At 38.2% G+C, this 18,384-nt stretch overlaps 1 pseudogene; it reads left to right on the plus strand.

The window, feature by feature from the left end:
- LOC104144136 (structural maintenance of chromosomes protein 5-like) overlaps positions 1-18,384 on the plus strand; it is a 30,202-nt pseudogene that overhangs the window by 5,447 nt on the left and 6,371 nt on the right.

Raw genomic sequence — 18,384 nt, forward strand, 5'->3', positions numbered from 1 at the left:
CTAGTTTACCTTAATGTTGAATGATCACTTAAATTAAATTTTTACAAAATGGCCTCTGTTTAAGAATGAAGCACCAGTTTAAGCTGATGTGGTTTTTATTATACTGAGGCAGTATGTTGTTTGCTCTGTTTGCATGCTTTATGGATTTTATGAAATACAGATATAGAAAGTTTAAAAACTTTCAGATAGTACTTGCGGAAGATGCAGAAAACTTCAAGGCATTTCATAGCAGTTTTGCAAATAACAAAGCCTCCTATGAGTATACAAAGATCTTTGTCCCTTGTATCTTGAAGAGCAACTGGATTCAAGGTATGTGGCTTTACTGCCTTCAATCCACTGTGCTGACAGCACAGAGGGATAGGAGCAGCAATCAAAATTGTTGGACAGGTGTAGTGCTAAGGAGGTGGGCTGTATCATCTGTGCCATTGGGGATTGACTTCTGCACTTGCTGAATGATATGAATTTTTCCTACTATAAGTGCGGTAGCCTGGCTTAGTTAAGAAGAAAAGAGATACATATCTTATCAGTAGAGATGTAGGTCTTGCATAGTTAATATAGAGTGATTAACTGATTTTTCTCCCCTGTAAGATATTTGTAGATACAGAACTCTGAAGGCTGGTCAGAAACTATGGGGGAAAACTAAGTTATGAGTCTTATCTGATGAGTTAAATTGTCTTCCATAAGCTTGAGAACATTGCCTTTATTTAGGTATTTCCTAAGCAAATTTAGACAGACTTTGCCACACCTCACTCTTTCACTGCTCTCTTCTAGACAGATTGCATTGCTCAGTATATTAAACCCCTTTGGCAGGCACACTCAATCAGGAAAAAAAAAATTACTTTTTGGCCACTGAATCCATACGAAGAGCAGTGTATTTTGACACCTGTTTGAAGTGCCAACTTGCAGTACAGAATCAGTAATGTGGGGTGTACCAGAAGCCACTTGCCTGTGGATACATTGCAGTTGAAATAAGTCATCAACATAATCACTCTACTAGATGGAAAATATTTGACCAGTCCCTTTCAACCCCAACTGTTCTGTGATTCTACACTGCAGTAGACAAACATAATGGAAAAAACACTTTCTTACAGGCAGCCTGAAAACAGATCAACTGAAATAGGCCACTGTTTTGATGATAGTAGATTCTCTCTTGATCCTAAAGAAAAAGAACAAGTCTAGGTAAACATAGTTTACTGTTTGACCACTATATCACTGTATAACTGTGTTTTTTCTGAAGACCCCACTGCTCTTCACCTGAGAATACCTTTCTAGTCAAGTGCTATAGCCAGTTGTTTCTGTATGTGGAGATTTACTGTCATTAATTATCATATTCCTTATATACCATTTTAATATGTCTATATCTAATAGGCTTTTGAGCATCTGCTTTAAATTCCATAAAATGGACCCTAGAAGTACAGTGTTTTAAAAAAAGATTTGGACTTGCGCATTTAGAGGGCTCTTTCTGTTCCTGTATACTTTAATGGGCCCTGCATCAAATGATCTTAATGTCATCTACAGTCAATGAGCAGATTTAAGGAGCTACAAGTTTTTTGACATAGCCCTTCTTGTGTAACTCTTAAAGAAGGGGGGTTTCTCACCCCTCCAAGCTTAAGCTTAAGGTAGTGTGGTATATTATAAGGCATACTATCTTGAGGTAGTATAGAGGCATGAGGTGCTGTTCCTCAAACTGTAAATGTCTGGAAAATCATAATTTTGAAAATGTATTTTGAAATGATACATTTCTGTATCTGAAGAAATTATGTGCAATTGTGTGTGTATTTTCTTGCTTTAACTTTGAAATATGATGGCTTATTTAGAATAGAACTAAATTCTGAGCTTATTCTGTCAGCTAAGTAGAGGTATAATTGCTTTACCTTTGTAGCTGTTTGTAATGGTGGCTATTGATTGGACCCTGCGTTTGTGAATTATAGCAGCTTTCTTCAAAGACTTTGTGGCTTTATGAAAAAGCTACTATGAAGAAAGAATTTTGATTTAATAGCCTGAGTAGATTTATTGGTGGTTAATTGTGTATGTTTACAAATGGAGTGATTAAATAACTAACTAGGGGAAAAAGTGATGGTGGATAAAGCAAAATTAGCTGATTCAGATGGAGCTTGCGGGCTATCTATCTTTTTTGCACTTTAAAACTTGGAATAATCCAGGCTTATGCTCTAGAGTGGGGGGACTTTTCTATTGGTTGCCAAAACCAACAACTTCCCTTCCTCTGCCCCCTCGCTTACATATATCACCTCTTCCTCCCTCTGGTCCCTTGAGTCTCTTCTCTTCAACCCTTAACAATTGTTGAACATCAGGTTCCTTTTTTTTAGTCAGCCTAATACCAAAAAATTTGCCCATTTCTCATAATGGTAGTAATGACTCTCTGAGCCTTAGCTAGTTTCTTCCAAAAACTCCTGTGTTCTTGGTGGTAGTAGTTCTTGTTCACTGCACTGCTTACCATCTTTTTCTTCTCAGGAATGCACCTCCAGTTCAGCTCCCCAGATAGTGATGTCTTTGGTATTTGTGGTGTATGGGCAGATTCCCCCTCCCCTCAAAGTTCTATTCCTGTATCTCTCCCTTAGTTTACTTCAGGGTTAAGTGTATACTTGGCTCTGATCATCTGTCTAGCTCCTCCCTTCTCTTTCTCCTGAAGCTTTTAGCTTCAGGACTTCTGCATAAGTAGTGCTCAAACTATGGACAGAAGGGGCTAAAGAGTTACTCTTTCTACTCCAACCCGAGATGGACTTAGAGGCAAGGTAATTGCAGACAAATTGGTTGTTTCTTCTGCTATTTGAATGGCATGTTATTTAAGAAGCATTAAATGTGTGTGCTGTTCATTGGGGACTGAATGATCTGTTTCTCTTCTGGTCATACTGACCAATAACCAGAGGATTATTTAAGTAGTCACTCTAAAACTAGCTTCTGAATGAGATTTTTCTCCTCAAACTCCTGTACAATTAAATGAAATGTTAGAGCAGTATAAAATCACATGGAATAGAAGACAAAATTAATTATTTTGCTTGAAACTCCTGCAAGGAATATGAAAATGTTCATCAGCAGCATGAGGAAGTGAAACAAAGTCGTGACCAGGCTAAGGAAGAACTGAAGAATCTGAAAGAAATGCAATCTCCAGTGACAAAAAAAATCCAAGAAATTGAAGAACGTTATAAGAGCATTGATATGAAAATCAGAGATAAGGTAGGTATTTTAAATTCCAAGTTAATTCTAAGTATTTAACATTCCAAGTGTTCTGTGTTCAGCTTTGTAAATTTTAAAGCAATAATGTTTTTTAGAAGAAATTTTTTTGAAATACTCCTGGTTCTCACTCACTTCTTCATATCTCTGTTCCATTAAAAGCAATAAAACTCAAGGAATGCATTTCTTAATAAACCTTTGATAGCCACTTTAAAAATCCACTCTCTTGGCATTATTAGAGCAGGCACATTTTATAGAGTTTCTCTCCATAGAACCTTAAAAATCTTCAGGTACACCCTGTTACAGTTTCCCTAAGTTAGATACTTAGATTAATTGTGTGTTTTCATCTATTCTATATTTTTGGGTTGTGGATATTCAGTATCTTCTGAAAATCTAGCCAATTCAGGCTCTTAGTTTAAGCTAAATTACAGTATTTTTTGGCCTAAATGCTTTCCTCTGACATTTAAGCTCATTCTATAAGTAGAGCATAATTTTTAATAAAGAGTAATCCTCCATCAGTTGTGAATATTTTTGTGAGTAAAAGAATTTAAATGATTAACCTACTTATGTCTTACAGCTTAGTTTCTGTTCTTGAATAGCTGCTTTGTCTAAGGATAGGGAAAACTACAATTTCTGCATGAGGAATAGATAGAAGTACTGTGATTCTCTGCAGGATATTAACTCTCCCATATTAGGTGTACTATCCAGTTAGGCTGCAGAAATTATACTGTAGGGAACCAGCAGGCAATTTATGATGGATAACTGAAGTTAATTGATAACATGAGAATGTTTGCTGCAGTGAGTTCTGTTTGAAGAAAACTGAGAGTATATTAACTCACGTTGTGATTTTTGGCAGTTATCAGTACAATGTGCTTTCTGAAAAAAGATTGACTGGTAATCATGCAATATTTTACATGCAAGCTACTGCTAAAATTTCAGTCCAAATTACCTGTTTTTTTGTGTAGTTTTCTGTGAAACTGCACTTTAGCAGATAAACCTTCCCTAATAAAAGCAGATTATTGTTTATAGTGCTACTGGTTTTGTTCAGGTGCGTGACATAATATCACCTGGTTTGGTTTAACAAAAGTATGTTATTAAGAAAACTTGCTAAATGGATCCTTTAAGAAGGAAACATGCAAGAATGTTGGAATTTTATGCTCTACAGTACCGCTTAAGATTTTATTATGCTGTGATTCAAAATATCTAAACTTTTTTAAATGTTGCAGTTTTGAAGTTTGGTTTTTTTGCTTGTTTTTTGGGGTTTTTTGTTTGGGTTTTTTTGGTGTTTGGTGTGGGGGGGTGTGGTGTGTGGGGGGGTTTTTTGTTTGTTTTTGGTTTTTTTGAAGAGTAAGTGCTTCCTTAGAGGGAAGTTAACAGCTGGAAGCTTGAGATTAATTTTCATAATGCAGTAAGGGCCTTCATGCTTGTTAAGTGCTAAGCTGTGTTTTCACAGCTTGGTATCATCCTGCTAGATTTTAATTATATCTCTTATTTTTAATTAATGTTTTACTGATATGTTATTTTTTTAAACAGGAAGGAATTCTGTTGTGAACCATTGTTGCCACAAATTTTAGAAGTATTGGGCTATATTAACGCAAAAGTTATGTTCTGTGTGAGAAACCTAGAAAAAGACAGTACGCATTTTAGTTTTAACTTGCAGAGAGCATGCTCAGCATAGATTATTTGCTAGAGAGTTGTGGAAACAAAATCAGAGAATGTGCTAGCTGATCTGCCTGAACACTTGAATCAACATGTTTCTTTGTTGAATTCAAACTTGTGGAATAAGGCTCTGAGACGCTAAATGTTTCCAAGGTTAACTTTATGCTAAAGTGGTGTCTAGTTTGGGCCCAGAGAATGAATTAGGTGTGTTTTCTTCTACAGTATTCCAAGAGTCAAAAGGATGGGAAGAAGGAAAGATACTGCATTTGAAATACATCATTTTATGGAACACTTACTGAGCTATTTTTAATACTGTTTTCCAGTGATTATTTACCATTGTTTTGACTGTATAGCTGATATCACATTATGATAGGACATTTCCAAACCTGAATTTTGTTCTGGTGTTAAATGATATCTCATGGGGAATCTCATGGGGTAGGGCCCTAGAAGGAAGAGGGGTCCAAGAAAGCTGGTTAATATTCAAGCATCACCTCCTCCAGGCTCAAGAGCAGTGCATCCCTCTGAGTAAGAAGTCCAGCAAAGCGGGCAGGAGACCTGCATGGATGAGCAAGGAACTCCTGGCAAAACTCCAGCAGAAGAAGGAAGTGTACAGAATGTGGAAAAGGGGACAGGCCCCTTGGGAGGAATACAGGGACGTTGTCAGAGTGTGCAGGGATGTGACAAGGAAGGCTAAGGCCCATTTGGAATTAAATCTGGCAAGGGATGTCAAGGACAGCAAGAAGGGGTTCTTCAAATACATCAATAGCAAAAGGAAGACTAGGGAAAATGTGGGCCCGCTGCTGAATGGGGCGGGTGCCCTGGTGACGAAGGATACAGAGAAGGCAGAGTTATTGAATGCTGCCTTTGCTTCCGTCTTCACTGCTAAGGCCAGTCCTGAGGAATTCCAGACCTTGGAGACAAGAGAGGAAGGCTGGAGAAAGGAAGACTCTCCCTTGGTCGAGGAGGATCGGGTGAGAGATCTTTTGTCCAAACTTGACATCCATAAATCCATGGGCCCTGATGGGATGCACCCACGAGTGCTGAGGGAGCTGGCGGATGTTATTGCTAGGCCACTCTCCATCATCTTTGAAAGGTCCTGGAGATCAGGAGAGGTGCCTGAGGACTGGAAGAAAGCCAATGTCACGCCAGCCTTCAAAAAGGGCGAGAAGGAGGAGCCAGGAAACTACAGGCCTGTCAGCCTCCCCTCCATCCCTGGGAAGGTGATGGAACAGCTCCTCCTGGAGGTCATCACTAAGCATGTGGAGGACAAGAAGGTGATCAGGAGTAGTCAGCATGGATTCACCAAAGGGAAATCATGCTTGACCAATCTGATAGCCTTCTATGATGGGAGTGACTGGCTGGGTAGATGAGGGCAGAGCAGTGGATGTTGTCTCCCTGGACTTCAGCAAGGCTTTTGACACTGTCTCCAATGACCTCCTCCTAGGTAAGCTCAGGAAGTGTGGGCTAGATGAGTGGACAGTGAGGTGGATTGAGAACTGGCTGGATGGCCGAGCTCAGAGGGTTGTGGTGAATGGCGCAGAGTCTAGTTGGAGGCCTGTGGCTAGTGGTGTCCCCCAGGGGTCAGTCCTGGGTCCAGTCTTGTTCAATATATTCATCAATGACCTTGAGGAAGGGACAGAGTGCCCCCTCAGCAAGTTTGCTGATGATACTAAACTGGGGGGAGTGGCTGACACACCAGAAGACTGTGCTGCCATTCAGAGGGACCTGGACAGGCTGGAGAGCTGGGCGGAGAGGAACCTCCTGAAGTTCAACAAAGGCAAGTGCAAGGTCCTGCACCTAGGCAGGAATAATCCCATGCACCAGTACAGGCTGGGGGTTGACCTGCTGGAAAGTAGCTCTGCAGAGAAGGACCTGGGAGTCCTGGTGGACAACAAGTTAAACATGAGCCAGCAGTGTGCCCTTGTGGCCAAGAAGGCCAATGGTCTCCTGGGGTGCATTAGGCAGAGTGTTGCCAGCAGGTCGAGGGAGGTGATCCTGCCCCTCTACTCAGCCCTGGTGAGGCCTCCCCTGGAATCCTGTGTCCAGTGCTGGGCTCCCCAGTACAAGAGAGACATGGCACTCCTGGAGAGAGTCCAGCGGAGGGCTACCAAGATGATTAGAGGGCTGGAGCATCTCTCCTACGAAGAAAGATTGCAAGAGCTGGGCCTGTTCAGCCTGGAGAAGAGAAGACTGAGAGGGGATCTCATCAACGTGTACAAGTATGTGAAGGGGGAGTGTCAAGAGGATGAGGCCAGCCTCTTCTCCGTGGTGCCCAGCAACAGGACAAGAGGCAACGGGCACAAACTGAACCACAGGAAGTTCCATCTGAACCTGAGAAAAAACTTCTTCACTGTGAGGGTGACAGAGCATTGGAACAGGTTGCCCAGAGAGGTGGTGGAGTCTCCTTCGCTGGAGATATTCAAAACCCGTCTGGATGTGATCCTGGGCAATGTGCTCTAGGTGACCCTGCTTGAGCAGGGAGGTTGGACTAGATGATCTCCAGAGGTCCCTTCCAACCTCAACCATTCTGTGATTCTGTGATTTATATACCAATTCCTATGCTTTGTAGGAATGCTGTATGTGTTCTGCTGTATGCAGAATGCATGCGTTCTACAGCTGTATATGCTGTAGAAGCATTCAAAATAGCTTTTATTTGGTCAATGTAAAATACAAAGTATTTCCTCTTATTATCAGAACTTCCCATTTCTTCCTGGAAGACCACATCAAGTTAATTATACAAATACCTTTGTCTGGCCTTTGCTTTTACTTTTAGGCCTCGTTAACCTCTGTAATATCCACTGACAACTGAATTTGTTTTCGATGATATAATGTAAGTTGGTCTTGTTTATTTATAAATTTCAGTTTTAGAGTCACTAGTAAGTGTACCCAGCCTTTGGCTAACTTTAGGTTATTAAATTGTGTAGTTCTGTGTAATTTTATCTTCATACCTCATAGATAGAGACATAATTCTACTTAGCTACTGTATTTTAACATTTTATTCAGATATGAAAGCTTCATCCATCTTAAATTGTGGATCTTTTTTAAGAATTTGAAGAGAATTCAGTCTGGCTTTGTCATTCCAGGGCTTCACAATTCTGTATTCATATTTGTTGTTATTCACTATGCCCAAGTCAAAGGGAACTGCATGTGAATAACTTGTGAAGTTTTCTATATTTTGATTCTTTCGTCTAGTTGTTTCAGTGAGATACGCTTAGTAGCGCAGGAGAAGAGCTGGTAGAGATGAGATGGTGGCAGTTGCAATTATAAGGCTAGGACAGAAGAAAAGGAGTAGGTGACATGGCAGAGACGGTGGTAGCTCCAGGAACACTGAGAAAGCATATGGATGGCTAAAAAGTGAGCAGAATGAGGTGTGAGATATTGCTGGTTTCCTCCAGAGAGGATTGGTTGCAAAATGATTGGGAATATGTCTTTAAAGACATTTAAACCTTATCTTTATTTTCATTAAACATAGGTCTGGATATCATCTGACTGCTTAAAATGTTGAGGGGTTTTAAGTGCAATTGTATCAAATCAGTCTCTCTTCATTACCTTTCTTTATCTTTTTTTACATGAGCAGATCAACATGAAAGACAACAGATGTACAATGTTGAAAATCACATTTCTTCAAATGACATGAGAGCTTTTGTTTTTGAGAGCCAAGAAGATATGGAAATGTTTCTTCTTGAGGCAAGAAGTCACAGATTTTTTTAAAACCGATTAAAACTGGTATAGGAGCCCTATAGTTTGCAGTCTATGTTTACTAAGTTTGTTCTTAATAGGTTTTCTAGGTAAGATCAGCACAATAGCTAATACAAAGCAGTCAAAGATTTTCTTCTGGTTTAATTAATAAGCAAGATTTTTCAAAGTTTAGACCAACGGGAAGGATGCAGGAATATTAGGAATAATTTTCTTTTTAGAAATACTTTTGTCTGGCTTGACAAGGCAACAATTGCTGAGGAGAAAATACTTTGCACAAAAAAATGACAAGATCAGGAAACTGCTAATTAAGTACCAAGCATTTCCAGTGTCCTCTGACTAAAGAGAGGAGAGGACATCTTTTGTGAGAAGACAGTGGTCCAAGCAGGAAATCAGGATTGTTTTTTCCTAATGCCACTCTTTCCTGGAGCGATGAGGAAATGCAGATTATTCCCTTTGACAGAGAGATGACATAGAGGAAAAAAGCTACAAGATATAACATTAGCTTTCATAGCACTTCCCAACTGCTGTCCACAGGAATAGTGTAATTAATGACAAACTATCCTGTATTTTTCAAAGACCTATATGCCCTTCGCAGAAGCTAGTCATTATTATGTAAGCAAACCATAGTGTTGTCATCTGAGGTTTTGGGGGCTCATCTTGCCTCCATTATTGTGGAACCCAGTGCAAGGCTGCTTTAACAGGCCAAACTGATTTGTCATGTATATCTTCCATCTTTTCTGCCCTGTTAGCATCAGGTTTTACAGGGCCTCTGTAAGCCACTGATCTGCTGTTTTTTGTGCAGACTGGCCATACAGCCTGAAAGAGAGGGCTTCCTTATTATATCCATGCAGATTAGCATCCAGCTTAGCTACTTAGATTGAGCACCAGGCTGTGAATTTCTTTGATTTGCTTTTATTTTTACTAACATATGGTATTTTCATGTATCAATATTAACTGAGCTTGGCTTTCAGAGAACTCAGTTATGCCTGAACCAGCTTGGATTTTTGTGACTTCTTGTGTGGCTTAAATCAATTTAAAATAAATTCTGATTCTATGAAATGCCTCTTCAATAAGTATTTTATTTTCATGTAGTGATTTCTTTTCTACTTTTTTTTTTAACCAAATTATCTAATATAATCTATATTTAGATGCACAGTCATCAGAAACTAAAAATGAATGCTGTGTGTGCGCCTGCTGAATCATGTGCTGAAAACATACCTTCAAGACTTATTGAAGAATTACAGTATGTATCAGATTACTCGGTGGGGAGTGGTTTTAAATGTAATATTTTGTCACTGCTATGTATTAGGATTTTCTTTGCAAATCAAATTATTACTAATTCAATTCAGGATTAGTGGGACTTTTTTTGACCCTTCAGTAACTTCAGCTTCTTTGTCTACCAAGTTTTATTTGTGATATTCACTTTTTTCTCCTCTTTAGCTGATACAGATTTTTCTCATATTTACAAGAGTTATTTGATGCTCCTCATTCTGTGATGAGTTATCTTTGCTCCCAGTATCGTGCTCATGATATCCCTGTGGTAACAGAGAAGACCGAAAACATGATTGAAAGGGTGAGATGTCCTAAATAGCACAAACACACCTATGATCTAGAGTTTTATTTAGGAAATTCTTTGGTAGGGTAACATGGAAAGAGCAAAAAATTGTGGCCTTTTATTTGCATTTCTGAAATGAGAACAGTTCATTATACATAAATGTTTTAAAGACATCTTAACAAATTCAGCTGATCTAATGCAGTGCTTCACATGAAATTAAATATTTCTTTGATCTGCATGCGCTCTGAGTCAATTACATGAAGTTGCTTTATTATCATAAAACGTGCCCAGTGCTTTTATAAACTCGAACTGAGTTATAACTTGGACTGAGTGCCTGAAATATTCTGGGCAAAGTTCTAATAAAACAATTAATAGTACATGACAGTGCCAACCTGAAAAACTAGAAAAAAATATTTTCTGAATGAGAGGAAGAAACTCCAGATTTTTTTCCCCCCACCCCTTTTTTTCTGTGTAGTGTTTAGGGCAACAATTACAGAGGCTTTTTTCTGCATAAGATGTTCCATTTCTGTCCAATTCTGCTGTATAACTTCAGTCATGAGTTGATGTGATAAATACTATATAAAAACTTTTGAATTCTTAAAAACAGTCTAAGAGCTCCCACTAGATATCGTGCTTTCTCCTGGGCTCTCGAGAGCTAGTCATTGCTGGGTTATAGTGGATGACATGCATGACACATTTCAACTTAAATCCTTATTCCCTTCTCTGTTGGACAGCTGCTGTCTATCTTGCACAGAGAGTGAACTCTCCCAAGTGGAAGAGGGCTTCTTTGGGCTCTCTGAGAAGAACATGAGTTGTGTTTTTGAGAAACTCGGGGGACCGGGTCTTTATATAGAGAACAATTCCTGTTTTATTGGGCTAACTGTTGGTCCTTCTTGCCTTCTCTGTTTCTCATGCTCTAAGAATGAGGAAGAGGAAAGTAAAACTGGAGGGAGTCCTGGATGAAAATGCTTTTCTTTTCGTGAGGAAAAAGCCAATCTAAGCATTTTCCTCTTAAACAGAATGCTGGAAGAATCACAGTTCTATCACATGATAAAGCAGATACCTGTATAGTAGGTCTTTGAGTTATATTTTGTGGACCATTCAAAATTACTCCTTAGATACCTCATTCTTTTCAGAGCTCAATGGGCAGCAAGTAGAAAATCACTGATCTAGAGGAAAGATAAGCCACTATTCTGAATGTGTTGGGCATGGCACTTTCTCAGTCCAGTTTGAATTTTTTTTTCTTTCAGCTTTTATTACTTTTTGTTGAAGGATGCATTGTTTGCAACATTTTTTTTCATACTTGTCAAAGAAAGCTTTAGCTTAAAGGAAAGCTGTTTTCATAAAGCTGAGGATGTGGAAAGAGGCTGGGATAGAAATGTCCTCAACCTCAGTATAAGCTGTGAAGCAAAGTAAAAACCATTAAACACAGCTTTCAGTGTCCAGGAACCAAATCAGCAGAATATTGCTGGTGCTGGGTAGATAATATGAAAAAACTCATTAGTCAAATTTGCTTTGTCTTATGAAGTCTTTTTACTCTTCCTGATTTACTGAAGAGTTTATATCCTTTTGAAGTACTGCAGTACCTTGGATTATAAACCTTTTGTTATTTATAATATCTTGTTTGGAATGAGTCATTTAAAAATACTAAGTAAAATATTTTATACCTCATACTTTTTTCCTGCAGATGCAGTTGCTTAAATAGTTTATGCTTTACAGCTTACGTTACAGTTTAATGTATTCATTTTTTAAGTACTTTTGGTTCTTTGGTACACAGGCTACCTTTACATGTTAGACATCTACACCCAGTATAATTTTTGTTCATGATGCAATACACATATTAATAGGTCTTACCAAGGTCTATATCTGCAATATTCTTAGAGAAAACAGTAAAGCCCTATGATAGGGTTAGAAGTAACTCATCTATCAGAGTAATCAGAAGCTGTTTAATTGTTTATTGTAATACACTCTTTATGATAGTATCTTAACAGGTTTTTTTGCTGACTGACCTAAATTACAAGTATAGTGATGCATTAAACTTTTCATCAGCTTTTTACAAAGGCATGTTAACAAATCAGAAACTTATGTAAACTTAAATTCTTTACTATCGATTGCAACTAGTTTATTTCTTATTCTGAAAAGCATTGCCTTAAGTAAGGCTTTTGTCAGATGAATGTTTTGTTTGTTTTTAGGTCATACAAGAAACCAAATTTAAGCAAATCTACACAGCAGAAGAAAAATATATTGTTAAAGTATCTGCTTATACAAACCAAACTCTCTCTAGCAACACATTCCTGAGGGCAGCACAGTTTCTCACTGGTTCAGTGGATACAGATGAAAGAAGACAGTTGGAAACCCAACAACAGGTAAAACTTTATTTTGGTGTTGTGTATGATGTGAACTACTACCAATTTTATTGTCCAATAAACACAGCCTGTTCGCATGTGTTAACATTCTTACTATAATGATACCATGCTAATGGGGTGTTTTCTAACACTTTCATTTCAGGAAACTAATAGTATGCTAAAGTCATTGGATATTCAGTTGACTACATTGTTTGAAAGGCAGAAACATCTGGAACGCAGAGACAATGTACTCGGGCAACAGAAGGAGCTTTTAGAGAGAGGAAACAAAAAAAGACAGAATCAAAAATTGCTTTGAAGCATGATAGGTAGGAATTTGGACAAACCATATTGTATATGAGACAAGAACAATTTTAATAACAAATGTATATTGGCTTTCTCCTACTGTGGTGTGCTTTTACTCTTACAAGGTAACCAGTAGTTGAGCTTCAGATATATGTGATGATCAAGATAAAGAGGATGTTTAGAAATTGAGAAACCATATAACAACATCTGAAGTTGTAAGTATCTGAAGGGGGAGTGTCAAGAGGATGAGGCCAGTCTCTTCTCCGTGGTGCCCAGCAACAGGACAAGAGGCAATGGGCAGAAACTGAACCACAGGAAGTTCCATCTGAACCTGAGAAAAAACTTCTTCACTGTGAGGGTGACAGAGCATTGGAACAGGTTGCCCAGAGAGGTAGTGGAGTCTCCTTCGCTGGAGATATTCAAAACCCGTCTGGATGTGATCCTGGGCAATGTGCTCTAGAGGACCCTGCTTGAGCAGGGAGGTTGGACTAGATGATCTCCAGAGGTCCTTTCCAACCTAAACGATTCTGTGATTCTGTGAACATCTGAGACAGATTACTGTAATAATCATAGGACTCCAGTGAGACATCACTGTATTCATTTACTTAGACGTTACTATAGTCTTTTGTCTTGGTAGCACATATCTAAATGACACCATAAAGTGCATAAACAGTACTAAGAAAGAATGCCAGGGATCAAGTTGGATACTGACCATCTGTGGTATTTGTTCCCTTCTTTTCTGGCTTTGTGGTCCTCTGCAATTAGTTCTTCTGTTACTACTTTGTCATGAGGCAAAGCCTCAGCATGGTTCAAGTGACACTTCAGATCACACTCTCAGAAAGCAATATGGATAGACACCCCTGGGCATCACTCCCTCTGCTCTGTACAATTCTCCAACACTGTCCCAGCAGACTGTACCCTCAAATACTCCTGTATGTTTTCATGCCACACTTGTTTTTGTTCTGTAAAAGCATGATGATGGTCCTTGCATGCACAGCTCTTGTATTACTTCTGAGGTTTAAAAAAACAAACAAACAAAAACAAACAAACAAGCAAAAACCCTAGGGCTGTAGGGATGTTACTGAGGGGTCAGAGTCAAGCACTATATGATTACAAGTGGCCAGTTTGCTGTGAAGAGAGGTAGCCTCAAACAGTGTGGATGCAAGCTTAGCCTCAAAGCCTATTGCTTGCTTTATGGTCTCTTAGGGATACAGATATACTTGATTTCTGTGTTGTTGCAGTGTTTTACAAGAATACTGTTTGAAGGCAGGAGAGAGATGGACCCTCTACCTAAACTACCTCAATATTGATTAAATCTTCCCCCGAAAGACATAATTCCATTCTTTAATTTTGAAGTGACAAAATTACAGAGAAGGCTCTTACAAGCTGTGTTGTATAACGTGGATGTTTTTCTGTAGAGATAGAAATGAGATAAATACTCCTTGCAGTAAGTATAACCATTCTTAAACATAATACATTTTTAATTCATATATCAGAATTTCTAAATAAAGCTGGACATAATTTTGAAGTTAATATACAATGACAGAATCACTCAGGTTCAAAGGGACTGCAGGAGGTCTCTAGTCCAACCACCTGCTCAAAGCAAGGTCAACACTGAATTCAGAGCAGGTTGTTCACGGCTTTATCCTGTCTCATTTTGAAAACCTCCAGGGAGAGTACACAACCTCTTTGGACAACCTGTTCTACTGCTTGACTGTCCTCATTGGGGGGGGGGGGGGGGAGTGTCTCTAGACATCCAGTTCGGATCTCTCTTCTTTCCACTTACGCTCATTGTCTCTCATCCTTCTATCATGCACGTCTTTAAAGAGCCTGGCTCTATTTTCTCAATGACTTCCTCATGGATATTGGAGTGGGGTTGCTATTAGGTTGGCCCCTTTAAGCCACCTCTTCTCCATGCTGAACAAGGAGGTGAGCTCCCTCAGCTTCTCTTCACAGGACCTGTGCTCCAGCCCCCCACCGTCTTGGTGGCCCATTGCTGGACTTGTTCCAATTTTCCAACATCTACTGATGTATTTGGCAAGGGGCAAAACTAGACTCAGTATCTAGATGCGATCTAACGAATGTGAAGCAGAGGGGGATAATCTCTTTTTTTTGAAGATCTCCAAATGCTTTACATCTCCCTGCACAGCACAATTATTTAACTTGAAGTTCATCAATCCATAATTACATGCATTTGAGATTTAGAATGAGTGAAAATTCTAGTTTTCTGCAGTGCACAGTAGCTGAGAACGCAGTTATTTCTTACTAATATATATAGCAAGAATTAAGCAAACCTGCTTAACTCTGCCATGTTGTATTGTTGCAAGGAGGTAGAAAAAGAAGAAAAATGTTATCTTTGCACTGATTTGGTTTTTAAAAATCTGAAATTAACAAAAGTAAGGTATTGTGGTTGCTGAATGATATCTTTAATAGCCAACATTTGAGTTTCTTTAATTATGCTTTTTTTGTCTTCTGAATTTTTTAGATTTAAAATGCATGGATTGGGAATTCCTCTAATATGTCTGAAATGTTTAAAAATGCAAATTCCCCTTCTTGCTAATTGATGGTTCATCACAAATGATATTAAGAATTTTGGTATTTCTGTACTATCTTTTTTTTTTTTAAGTCAGGATTAACAATATATTGGTTCTTCCCATAGTTTAAGACAGATGAAACAAGATGCTATCAGACTAGAAGAGGAGTCTCAACAAGCAAACATGAAGAACAAAGAAATAAATGTCCAAAAAGCAAGACTTGTTACAGAATTAATGCATCTCATAAAGGTATGGGTTTTTTGTTTGTTTTGATAAGTGTTCCCTTGTTGTGATAAGTCCAATTCTTGTAACATAACTAGGAGATGTGCAAAGTTTGGCTATGTTAATGTAAATATTAATGAGCTAACTTGCTTGAAGATACACTTCTTTAAAAGTCTTTTTGAACTTGTTCATCTGTTGTTAACTCAATTTGTATGGTATTTGTTTCCTTTGATTTTAGGCTTTCACTCACTGAAGTCTTCTGCTCCATGGGGTGATCCAGTAAAATTAAGTGTGAATTGTGTAACTATTTCAATCTGTACATTTTCAGAATACTTCATATTTCTGTATGCCCTTCCTTCCTCTTGGTTCATCATCTCCGTTTCTTTGCTTCTATTAGAAAAATAATAGTCATTAGTCCTCATTCTAAGAATACGGAAGATCTTCCCTACAGAAGACTGCTGCTATTTGATAACTAAGAAATAATTCCTACAACTTGACTGTTTTGTTCATTGATGTTTTTCAACATGATTTGCATTTAGTTTTTCTGTATTTCTTTTGTATAATTCTTTTTTTTTTTATTTTAACTGAGTTTTTTACATGGCCCCTAAGGAAGAACTGACCTGAAACTGTAAGAATCCATGATTGTGGAATGGGGGCTAGGATGGGAAAAGGACTTAGATCTTAGGCTCCAGTGTCATGAGTGACATTGTTATATATATGTGTGTATATCTATTTTATATATATATATATATTTTTTTTTTTTTAACTCAACCCCCACCACCCCCACTGCCGAAAAATTAAAAAAAGAAAATTAAATAAAATTCGGGATTTCAGTTGTTGCTTTAGCTTTAACTGCAAGTACTTATAATGGGAGCTGCTATGAGGTGAATTATCTTAGTTTGTGTTCTCAATAACTAAGGAACAAGAGACAGTTACCTTTAGTTCCAATGGGTTCTGCTTGCGCTTTTGCGCTCAGCAAGAAATGATGCTGTTCTTGTAACCACTTTGAGCCTGTATGTTATTTCCTTGCCATGCCTTACTAGCATGCTGAAATGTTTTCTAGCTTATCACCTGGAAAGAGTTGAGTGTGACCTTTGACATGAGACTGACTTCAGTACATTGAGTTACTATTATTTTAAAAAAATAAAAAGTTTATTCCAAATGGGTGTGCTATTATTGAGTGTTGAAAACCACAGACAACAATAGTTGGAGTGTTTCAGAGATCACCTTTTGGTCAGCTAGCCAGAGCCACTTTGAAAATGCCAAAGAATGGCAGAAGATGCCTGACATTTTAAAACAGTTGCGTAGGCTTCTAGATTACTTGTTGTGCAGGTAACACAGTACTGCTAAGTAAATACTTTTGAAATTTATACAAATACTCTGTATTCTAGAAATTCCCATGTTAAATATGCTGTTAACTGGGTGCCCGTTTCCTAGTATGTAAACTGTCTGAGCATGTTGCTGTTGTAAAGTGCAACCAAAGTCATTTACTGACTATTGTACAACCTGTGTGAAGCAGTACTTTAATCCCTTTTTTACCCTGTGTAGGAAACTGGATCTGAGACATACAATGTATTTTTCAGTATGTCAGAAGGGGTGTGTGTGGGGATAAATGGTATTTGCCTGAAATAGTTATTGATTACAAAAGGGGTTTCTTTTGATTGTGCATCAGCTTAATTTTGATGCTGTGTGTGCTGTAGGAAATAGATGTTAGTATATGCTGAAGAGACCAAAATGATCTGATTCAAGAAACATATTTCATTATATGGTTTATCAAAATAATCGAAACACTGACATCTTTGTTCCTCCCCAAACCAAACTTCATGAATGCTTTGAAGTTTATGGGAGTCTTTCTGCTTTCTTCAAAAGGTTTTTGTAGTTATATTAGTTGTAGGCTAAAATGGCAAAAACTTACCCAATCATATGGTTAGGGCATACTCACTTCTGTCACAGAAGGAAACCTAAAACATGTATGGGATTTTTGTGTTTGCATGGTAACAATGTGGCCTGCTACTTTTCTAAGAGGTTCTAGGGCTCGTGTGGGACAAACAAATAGTCACCTTATATAAAGACACTAGAGTGCATACACCTGCATATATATTTACATTCAGAACTCTCTTATCTCTATTGTATCCACAGAAGGGAGCCTGTGCTTTCTTTATGAAGGTTCAAGACACAAATATACAAGGCAGGGTGTACCTGGTACACATGAATTCTTTACAATCCATTGACAGAAATGGAGTTGTTCCAACATTTCAAATTCTGGCATAGCTTTTGCTTATAGTTCTTTTTGTGCTGTTGTTTTTGAATAGTCTTTTAGCTTCTTCCATTTCCATCTCTTTTCATTAAGACTTTCTTATCAGTTGGCTTTTCTTTTTTCAAACTACTAAGTGGGTTGGAAACTATGCAACTTATTTTTGTGTCCGAGTTCATTCTGGATTTTGAGTGTTCTTCCATGTCTCTTCCAAAGAGGAGAGGAAGTTGAAATACTGGAAACTTTCCGTTAAAATGAGAAATGATGAAGATCTCAGACCTTCACTTACTAGTGTGGTCAGATGCTAACACTCTTAACTTCATCCTGCATGTTCACTAAGTCTGCAGCTGGGACCCTGTGCTCTGTTTCCTTAAGAGAGGAGATTCTTTTGTATTTTTGTGTTGATCATAAGAAAATCACTGAACCAGTCTTCACATAGCTTCAACCCTAGAAGTGTAAAGCAATCCTTCTCTCACTACAGAATATATTGATAATTTTAAATCCTTCTTGACCATCCCTGAGGCTGACTCATTTAATGAAGCAATGATTTCTGTGTCAAAGTTGTCAAACCAGATTGTGGGGTTCACTAAAGCTTGTTATGAGGCTCCAAAATGGAGCCTG

The sequence above is a fragment of the Struthio camelus genome, chromosome W, assembly GCF_040807025.1.
Source record: "Struthio camelus isolate bStrCam1 chromosome W, bStrCam1.hap1, whole genome shotgun sequence".
NCBI classification, from domain to species: Eukaryota; Metazoa; Chordata; class Aves; order Struthioniformes; family Struthionidae; genus Struthio; species Struthio camelus.